Raw genomic sequence first — 9,485 nt, 5'->3', positions numbered from 1 at the left:
GGGGAGCGGAGAGGAAAAGCTGGTGCCGGGGATCGCTCTTCTTTGGGAAAATCCGGCCGCTGATCCACCCTGGTGTCCAGGGGGTTAAATCAGTCCACGCTTCCCCAGCAGGGCTGGGTACCACAGCTCTCAGTGGGGTATCCCCCTAATGAGACAGGACACTGATGTCACACTGGTGTTGGTGGCTATGACATGCCCCCCCTCCACAGAAAAAAAAAACAAAAAAACGAGCTTCATCTTGGCTGCTGGATCACAGCAAGTTTTGGCCCCATATTCTAAAAATCTGGCCACCAACCTCAGGCGGTGGCAATAAGCGAGGCGGTGCGCAGCCACCCTGGGACCTGCAGACCGAGTGGGTTTGTTTCTAGTCCAGCTGGTCACCCCCACACACACACAAGATACTGCAAGTGGCAGCACGGGCTCACCAGAAGTGGAATAACTTTTGTTGAACCTTGATGTCAGCTGCCCGGGGTTGGGATCACCCGCATTGTGCCCTGGCTGGCAGATGGAGTAGGGGTGAAAGAAAATAACCCTGAGCTCCAGCTGGACACTGAGCTGAGAACGGACCAGCACAGCAATGGCACGTGAACAGCAGCGACAGTCACCACTCACTCGATTCCCAGGGGTGGGCATCAGCCCTGCTCTGCGCTGCCAGCCACCAGTCCCCTGCTCCGCACCGCTCTTGGAAAGGCATCAGAGCATCCCCTCAGCTTTAGGGCCCAAAATTGTATGGCCAAGATGCAAGAAATCAAAAGGCATCAGAAAGAAGGGAGTGACTTGAGCTCACCCACTTGTGCTGCTGCCTTGTGAAATCTCCGTTCTCCCCTAGCTCAAAAATTCAAACTAAACTGACCCCAAATTAAAGTTTCCCCTCAATCGCAATTTCATTTTTCCATTGAAACATGAATCCTCTTTCCAACGCAAGACACCACGGTTCATCTCCAGTTCCAGGTAAAGTCATTTCCTAATCCAATTTCCTACCCATGTCCAGTCTTAGATCAACTGCAAGTCTCAGATGACTTCTTGATTCCAGGGTTGTTTCTGCTCATTTTAGGCACCGTGCTACTTCCCGCATAGTGTTTAGAAGAGCAGACGAGGGACTGGGACCCCAGATATACTGCACATGGGATTTCAGGCTTGTGTTTCCATTGGACAGCAAAACAATTATTTTTCTATGCTCTTAAGAGGTTACAGATACAGTCCTGAGGCAGGCGCTGGGGGGATTCTCAGAGAAGACATTAATTCAGCTTCATTGTAAATCATTCCGAATGCATATTATCTTGAAATCTTGCTCTACCCATACAGGGAAAGTATTTTTTGTGCAGATCCTGCTTCTTGAATAAAAACTTTTGTCAGTATAGATGAAATGTGTCAGGCCATTTTTCTGATCCTTACCCAATTCTGATCATCAAAAATTGTATTTCAATTTTGCAAGATGAATTATAGAGCACTGGCCTGACCCTGTGGGGACAGATGTGCACTCCTAACAGAAAAGATTTTTCTGATATTTCAGTCTAGTAGTAAGGAGGAAAGTTTATTGCTCTTAACATTGCTTCCAATAAGTGCTAGGTTCCCAAAGGGTTTTGTCCTTTATCTGGAAGGAAATCAGACCTGGATGGAGCTGGAAAACTCTTTTCTTTGAAACCTGACACATCAGATTTGCCAGATAATGTTTTCTGAAGTTAACTTGGGAGGTCAACAGCAACATAAAAGCTCAGTTATTGCTTACACGGGAGCCCACAGAAGGGGCCAGCAGATGCCACGGGCGTTTTGCCTCGGGCAAGCCCCGTGCTCAGATCTTACCACCAGCAACCACAGGGCTCAGCTGCAGGAGGGTCATCGCAGTGGTGAAACGTGAGGGTCGCTTGTGGAGCATATAAAGTTGTCTTTGCTGATGAACAAAGTCGAGCGAGCATTTATCGGGGAGTTTTAGAAAATACAGTCAGGCATCTGAAAATGTTAACAGACATGTAAAATAGCTGCACTTAGGAGGCTGACAGCTACTGAAACACAGTGCTTGGTCGGATGGAGCAACCACACACCGGAGTGAGCAAAGAGGTAGAAATCAAACCGGTCAGATATCATTCGTTTGGCAGCAGCCTGGATTTCTCATACTTTTCTCTCATGTACATCCTAAAAAAAATAAATAAAATACACTAGTCAGGAACTTAGTTTATGAAATACACAGCTGTTTTAGTGGAACAAATGTGATGGTGTTTTACAAAGAAGTCTTAAACAGGCTCATTTTCCTTAAAATGGAGCAACTGGGGAGAAAGGCACAAGGCAAGGTGAAGGATTATTCATTCTTTCTCCTATCACAGACAATCAAATATACAGATCAGGCAGAAATTTTAAAACAGAGGAAAAGATGGACATATTTCACACAGCACGTAATTATTCTGTGGCACTCATCACAGGACACTGCAGAGGCCAAAAAAAATAGATACCAGTTCAAAAAGAGATTAGAGAAACTAATGAGAAAAAAGCACATCAGGGGCTGCTAAACACGGAGCTGGGGAAGTAACCTTCAGCTCAGGAAGTCCCTGAACGGCAGGTTGCTGGGAAGGTAGAGCCACAAAATGATCACTCTGCATTTGCCAGAACCCTCCATTCTTCCCTAAACCAGGCATCTGCTGTCTGTCTGTCACTGGAGATGGGATCCCAGGCGAGACGGTCCTTCAAACTGACCCACTATGGCCATTTCGGGTTCTCATTGTAAGAGCTGACATTACTAGCCCGCTGTCTCAGCTTTGTCATTCAAGCAGGGACAGCTGTTCCTCCAAAGCATCCCCCCACGCCTTGCCTTCTGTAAAGGTCTTTAGGAGGGAGTTACCACTGGAGCAGACGTGTCACTGTGGAGGAAGCCGGTGGGGTAGTGCTTGCTATTGCCCAGGACAGAGAGGAGAGACGGATGTGTGCTGAGAGGAGGCTGCACATTCCCCCAGCGCTGGTGGTGCCAGCACAAGGAGCAGAGCACCGATGTTGCAGCCCCGTCACGAGCGACAGCATCTCAAACACAACATCCCAGACCTCCTGCTCAGAGGGGGCTTGCTCACTCCAGCGCACCCACCTGGGCTTCTTGGGCGGGAACCGAACTCCCACCTCTGTAGGGAAGAAACCAAGGGGACCATGTGCTGACATGGGATTGAAGGTGGTTCGCTCAGCATCAGGGAGGTTGATATCGAAAGTTTGTAAATTCTATTTATCTGGGGGAAAAAAGCCACAAAAATAAAACAGGCTGCAGGATCAACAGCCATGGCACCTCAGTGATAAGCAGAAAACCAACCTGGATAAATCAAGATCAGATGTACCGTATTTGCCTGTATTCCCTTCAGCCCCATATCTCCTTCTAGTCGCCTGGCTAATCCTCTGTAGATCAAATAACACTGTGTGAGTTGGACTGATGTGGAATGACTGATGGGGACTGTGGTTTTGGCTGCGCTGCTCCACGCTCCCTCTCAAGTCATTAATTACGCCATCTGACATGAGCAGTGCTCTCAAGTTGATATTTGTGAGGTAAGTGATGAATTTCCTCTCCTCTTGATAGCTCATTAGGACATGTTTTATTATGGGAAAATTTGCTGAGGAATTAATTATTCAGGCAAAAACATTTCTGTGAGCAACTTTATTTTTTTATACATCTATTTTACCTTGGATATAGCATTTCTGTGGTCCAAGAAAAATCATGGCTGCATATCTAGAAAGTGGCTACCATCTTGATAACAGTAACCTGCTGTTTATTTCTGGAGAGGAGGCACAAAGTCATAGCAGCATCTCTGCAGAAGGATGTCCAGGGAGCAATATGTCTGTATTCCAGGCAGACAAAACCAGTCCAAATGGCTGCTTTTGAGCCAGCCCTTCAGTCACCCAAAGGCAACTTCTCCCTGATTTACTTCTACTCAAACAGCTGCCTCAGCCCATTTTACCAAATGGTTTAGCAAATGCAGTTTGCCCGTTTAATGCAGCAAATCAGCTCCGGGCTCTGGAGTCTATTTTATTCAGACTCTCTGGTCTGTTTCATTATTATATTAATCCACTATTATTAATCCACAAGTCTTGACCTACAGTATTGGCCCTCTGAAACTAATAGCAAGGATCCAGGCATCCCGCATATCACCTTACGGTAGTTACTGCAAGTACCACGTTTGGGGAGAGGCTTCTCATGGTAATCACTGTCTTTGAGAAGGTGTCTGCCAATAGTTCAGAGGCATTACAGACAAAGTACGTAACTGTCAGCCACCTGTCACATCTGCATTTCTTCACAGCTACTACTGGGTCATGAATCTCTCAGGGCATCTCATCTGGGAACATCTTGACATTTTGCCTTTTTTTTTTTTTTTGTGCAAGCGTTGTTTTTTTAAGTATCTCCATTCTGCCAGGAAAGCTGTCTTGTCTGCGAGGAGGTTATGGGCAGAGAAGGTGCCAGGCTGACAGACGTTAATGGAGCAGTTATCAGGAAGCAACTGAATGTCATTAATATGTCCAGATACAATAACCTTTGTATTTTAATACCCAAAGAAAAACAAACACATACGAACTTATTCACATCCTGAACTGAACAAGGCCAGGCTGTGGCTAAAATATAAATTTTAAAAAAGGAAAAAAAAAAAAGGATGCTTGAGATTTTCAGAGCATCATTAACCCTAAGCTCTGAGTGACTAGTGCATCTCAGACTCCACACAGCACCTTACAGTCTGGCAGAGCTACTATAACAGCTAGGAGGGACACAGTCCCAAAATATCACATTATTGCTCGCCTGCCACTCCTGTCCTCTTTCAAGGAGGACAGAGGTAATGACAAGGGTAGGACAAACTCTAGCAAGGCTCTGATCCCAGGTTCTGCACAGGTGAAGAGTGCATCGAGAACACAAGCTTCAGGAGCAAATGGATATTTTCTTCTGGCACCAAAAAGCTGTTAGAAAAGCATGGGAGAGTTGGAGACTGCTTAAAAGAACAAAAGGAATGAAAGGGGGAGAAAAAAAGATGACAGAAGAAAGAACACTGAATTAGGAACCCACAGAGTCCGAGCAATCAAAACCCAGTCTGAGGATAAACATAAGTCTGCCCCGCTTTTGATTAAATGGGGTCATTACATATTACATCAATATTTTACATCTGCAGCTTAACCTGTGACTACCAAAGGCTGCAATATCGCCAGATCCAGAAGTCAAGCAGTCACTGAGGTCTTGTGCTTTGAAACAGCGCTGGATCTGCTCAAAACTCTGCACTTCAGAGCCTGTGCTTTTTGCACTTACAGATACTCAGCATCCAAAAGCCCTTGCATCCATATAACAAAGTTTGTCTCAGTGTTCCGCTCTATTTCAACTGCTTTATTCTACCTGGACAATTACTGGGAGGCACTGTTTCCTTTGATTATATGTCTGTCATCTGCCTCTCTCTAATGCCCCTGCCTGCTCTGTAGCACGAGAGGCACCAAGCAGAAGCTGCAGGTGAGGCTGTGGCCTCACCAGACACACAGCAGCACAGTCCATTGTGTTGTGCACATCCCCTTCTCTCTTTCTACCTCTTACAGGAAGGCGTGTTTAACAGGGGCAATTATTACGACATGCAGAAATCTAGCAGCAATTTTGGGGAAGACCTCTGGACTCTCTTATCCTTAGGACAAAACTGCCTTTAGTGGCGACTGACCATTTGCAGAAGTGAGTCTGGTGCCCAGCTCTCGTAACGCTAACACTCCCACTCTGAGCCTTCTGAAAATCATGCTCAATTTTTTTTCCGGAAGATCACTCAAATGTTTCCCAGCCTTAATATGGCTTTGGAAAAGAACTTCAGCCTTTGCCTTTTTTTTTTTTTTTTCATTTTCTTTATAAAACCATTTTTATGTGCACCCAGTAACTAATTTTTATCTTAAGATCCAGTCATTCCCCTGGGGAATTCTGAAGGTCAGTAATCAACGATGCACCACAAAGACAGCTGAAAAGAAAAAAAAAAAAAAACCCAAACCAAAAAAGTCCCCCTGTAAACCACATAATGGTTTTAAATGAGTTATCATTGTGATTAAAAAGGTTTTAGGTTGCAGGGGGACATGTATCACAGAGTGTCTTTGCTGTTCATTCTAATTAAACACAAGTTGAATCACATTTTAGAAAAAAAAAAAAAGCATCTCAAATTCTTCTCCAAATAACTGGGTGCTACAAATCAGCATATCTCAATTACCTCCAATGCTGCTGTGCTATTTTACACCAAAGGAGATTCTGACCCACCTGTCTTCATCAGTTTCTATTCCACTCACACAGACATATATACTAAGAGCAGCTAATGGGTAGCGTGCCAATTAATAGCATGTAGTTGCTTTATGTGTGACATATTGTACCATGCATTGATTTTTAATCTGCTCAAACTAGCATTTGTCATGCAGGGTGAAAGTCTGATGTAAGAAATAGCCTCTTCATTTTCCCCGACAGCAATTAACCCTGAGCTAGTCTCCACTGCTCGTGCCGCAGGCAACTGCTCCTGCCAAAAATAAATGCAAAGACTGAGGAGAGAGACGGTTTGCAAAATTAAACTCTGTCTCAAAAGTGAATAAATCAGGACAGAGAAGCACATCCTTAATTCCTGGAGACAGGAGGGACTTCACGGTGACTGTTTACCTCTGATGAGGCAGTGAGCAAAAAAGAACCCAAAAACATTAAGATGGGGCTTTGCCACTGCCTGTGGATGGGACGACACAGATGCAATGGGCAAAAGTGGACTTAAACTGCTTCTGGAGCCACAGATTAATGGTAAAGTACAAGGGTCTTGTGGCTTGTACAGCACATAACCATGTCACAGCCCACACTCAGCATCCTAAAGACTGTCAACCTGAGTAAAGTCCCACCACCAGAATTGCACATTGGGCAAGTAGCTGTGAAAGTGAGAGCCAGCCCCAACAAAACAAAGACTGAGAGGGAAATGAGGTGACTGTAGCCCTCAAATAGCTCCGAAGCGTATTGTGGCCTCATTAGTCACATTGCTCATATGAGAGATAGAGACAAATGTTCCCCAGCTCGGCTCCTCAGCTGAAGGCGCTGGTACTAACCTAATTACAGCCATCAGGAGGTCTGACCTGGTACATCATCTCTTGAGGCTACTGAGAAAGAAGTAGAAATAAATAAAAAAAAGAGCCCGAGATTGTCATATTCCTGGCTTGCTGCGGTTTTCAATTGAGCAGATGATACTGCATAAACCCAGGTGGTTTTGCAGAGCTCCATTTCCATATTTCAGTCCAAGCCAAAGGCACCTGCCAGCTAACGCCCACTGGCTGGCCCCAGCTTATCCCGTACACGGATGTTGGGTATGCATCAGTTGCTGTCACTGGATTTAGTTATTGGTAATCAACAGGAAATTGGATAGACCTATTTGGTTTTGAAAACAATAAACCCATGGGCTTTCTGAAGGTCAGAGGACTCCCAAATGTTTCATGTCATTTTTGCTCTCTTATCATTAGCCTCTCTTGTCATGCTACGAGGTGTTTGCAAAATATAGTCCCTCTGAGGCTTTCAAAACACTAAAGCTTCAACTATTTATTCCCCTCCTCATTAGGGTGTTATTTGTTTGTAATGTACAGGGATCGGTTATAAAATGATGTGGTGGACTTTGAATTTAAAGGTCTGTATGGGGAGGATAACAACCACTGCTTGGGTAAACCCTGAGGCCCCCAGGAGTTAGTGCGTAGCTGAGACGCAGCTCTAGTATGCAGAATTATTGCCAAGGGCCTCAAAGTTTCTGTAGGATGCGATCAAAAAAACCCAAAAAAACCCAAAAAAGAATAAGAAAAGGGTAAATAAAAATAGAGAAAAATAATGATTAGCAAATCAGAGATTCACATGTGAGCTCAAAATTAACTACTTTGTAGGTTCAAACAGAGGTCCCACCTCGTGTCGGGGACACATGCATTTTACATTTGATCAAAGCAGAGCTTTGAATGCTTGACATAGGAGATGAAATATAGATCTGTGATTTGCAAAGTAAAAAGACAACAGCAGCAATAATGAGACATCAAAATAGATCTGAATGTCACACTCCTGGGTGCAACCATAGTGATACCGTATCTTGTGGCGGAGATGAAAAGACAGGGAATACAAGCTCATTACTGTAACAATTACTTTAATAAGCAGGTAAAAAGGGGATTTGGTGGGGTTTCTGCTCTTTCTTGTCATATTTGGTATTCTTTCTCCTTGTGATTGATCAACAATCGACAAATAATGCCTTTTACTAAAATGCACAGTATAAGCAAGATTTTCAGCGGTGCCTTGTGATGTTTGAACGTCCCACCAGCACCGTCCCCACACAGACAGCAACAGGCAGACCCATTCGACTCTGTACTCTGAGCTTGCCACAACTAGGAAAAATTTAGCTAATATGTTGATTTGAGAGTCTCCTGCGAAGAGACGCAGGACCTACTAGCCAGGACACGTTGTTACATGGCTCGTAGAGTAGAGGTGGACTGTGTCCAGCCTGCTTGGCAGGGGAAATCCTGTCTGTCCGCATCCTTCTCTGCTGCTATACCCTAACGCCTGGCCCTCTTCAGAATGGGCAACTGAACAATCTCCAAAAAGAACCCCTTCTAGGAAACGCAGATTGAGAATGGAAAAACGCAACACTCCAAAAATCAGTAATTTTGCCCTAAAGGTTTCTCTCCACTCTTTCAATAGCACAACACAACTTCTGTGGGACGTCCGATCCCTGCCACTCCCCAAATGCACGTGTCATGGTCTAAATGACAAAACAGCAGCAAAGGAAACGCAACAAACAGAACCATTGGTGACGGTGCTGAAGGAGGTCTAAAAAATTCACCTAGCATCAATTTCTCCTGCTGCAAAGGCCAGAAATGTCCATTGACAATAGCTGGCTGAACTCACGGGGCTATTCTTTTCCTGACCAGCTCCCGTGTAAATTCTTATTGTTTAAGAAAATGTTCTGTACCCCCAATAAGTACAAAATTTGTCTCCTAATTAGGAAGGTTCTATATTCTGAAACAAATGCTATATAAATGTGAAATATTTTTATTAACATTTAATGGAGAATTGAGTGCTATATTGACACTAGAAAATGGACTGTATTATTTTTTTACTGCAATATGCAAATATACTCATTGTTATTGCAGATTAGGAGACTGAATTTGCTAATGTTTTTTAATAATGTTTATTATATTTCTCTGACAAAAATACCCATTAAAATACCACTTAAAGAGCATGAAGGCTGCAGACATCCGAAATTAATTCTGACATATTTTTTTTTAAAAAGCAAGTTTTAAAAATTCAAATCTGCATTTTTCTGGTTTTACAAATAGCCCACCAAATCAATATTTCAGGAGAGTGAATCAATATTTCAGCACACTGTGATATGAAGTAAAAAAAAATTGGTCTATTAACATCTTTTTATTAGAGTGTCAATTGCAGTGCACAAAATTTGCACATATGGGTAAAGAAATTGTTTCCTGAAAATGTGCAAATTGCTACTTCACTGAATGTAAATGAAGTGCTA

The sequence above is a fragment of the Larus michahellis genome, chromosome 4 (genome assembly GCF_964199755.1).
Source record: "Larus michahellis chromosome 4, bLarMic1.1, whole genome shotgun sequence".
Lineage (NCBI taxonomy): Eukaryota > Metazoa > Chordata > Aves > Charadriiformes > Laridae > Larus > Larus michahellis.
The sequence above is the reverse complement of the archived record's forward strand: the minus strand, read 5'-3'. Positions refer to the sequence as shown.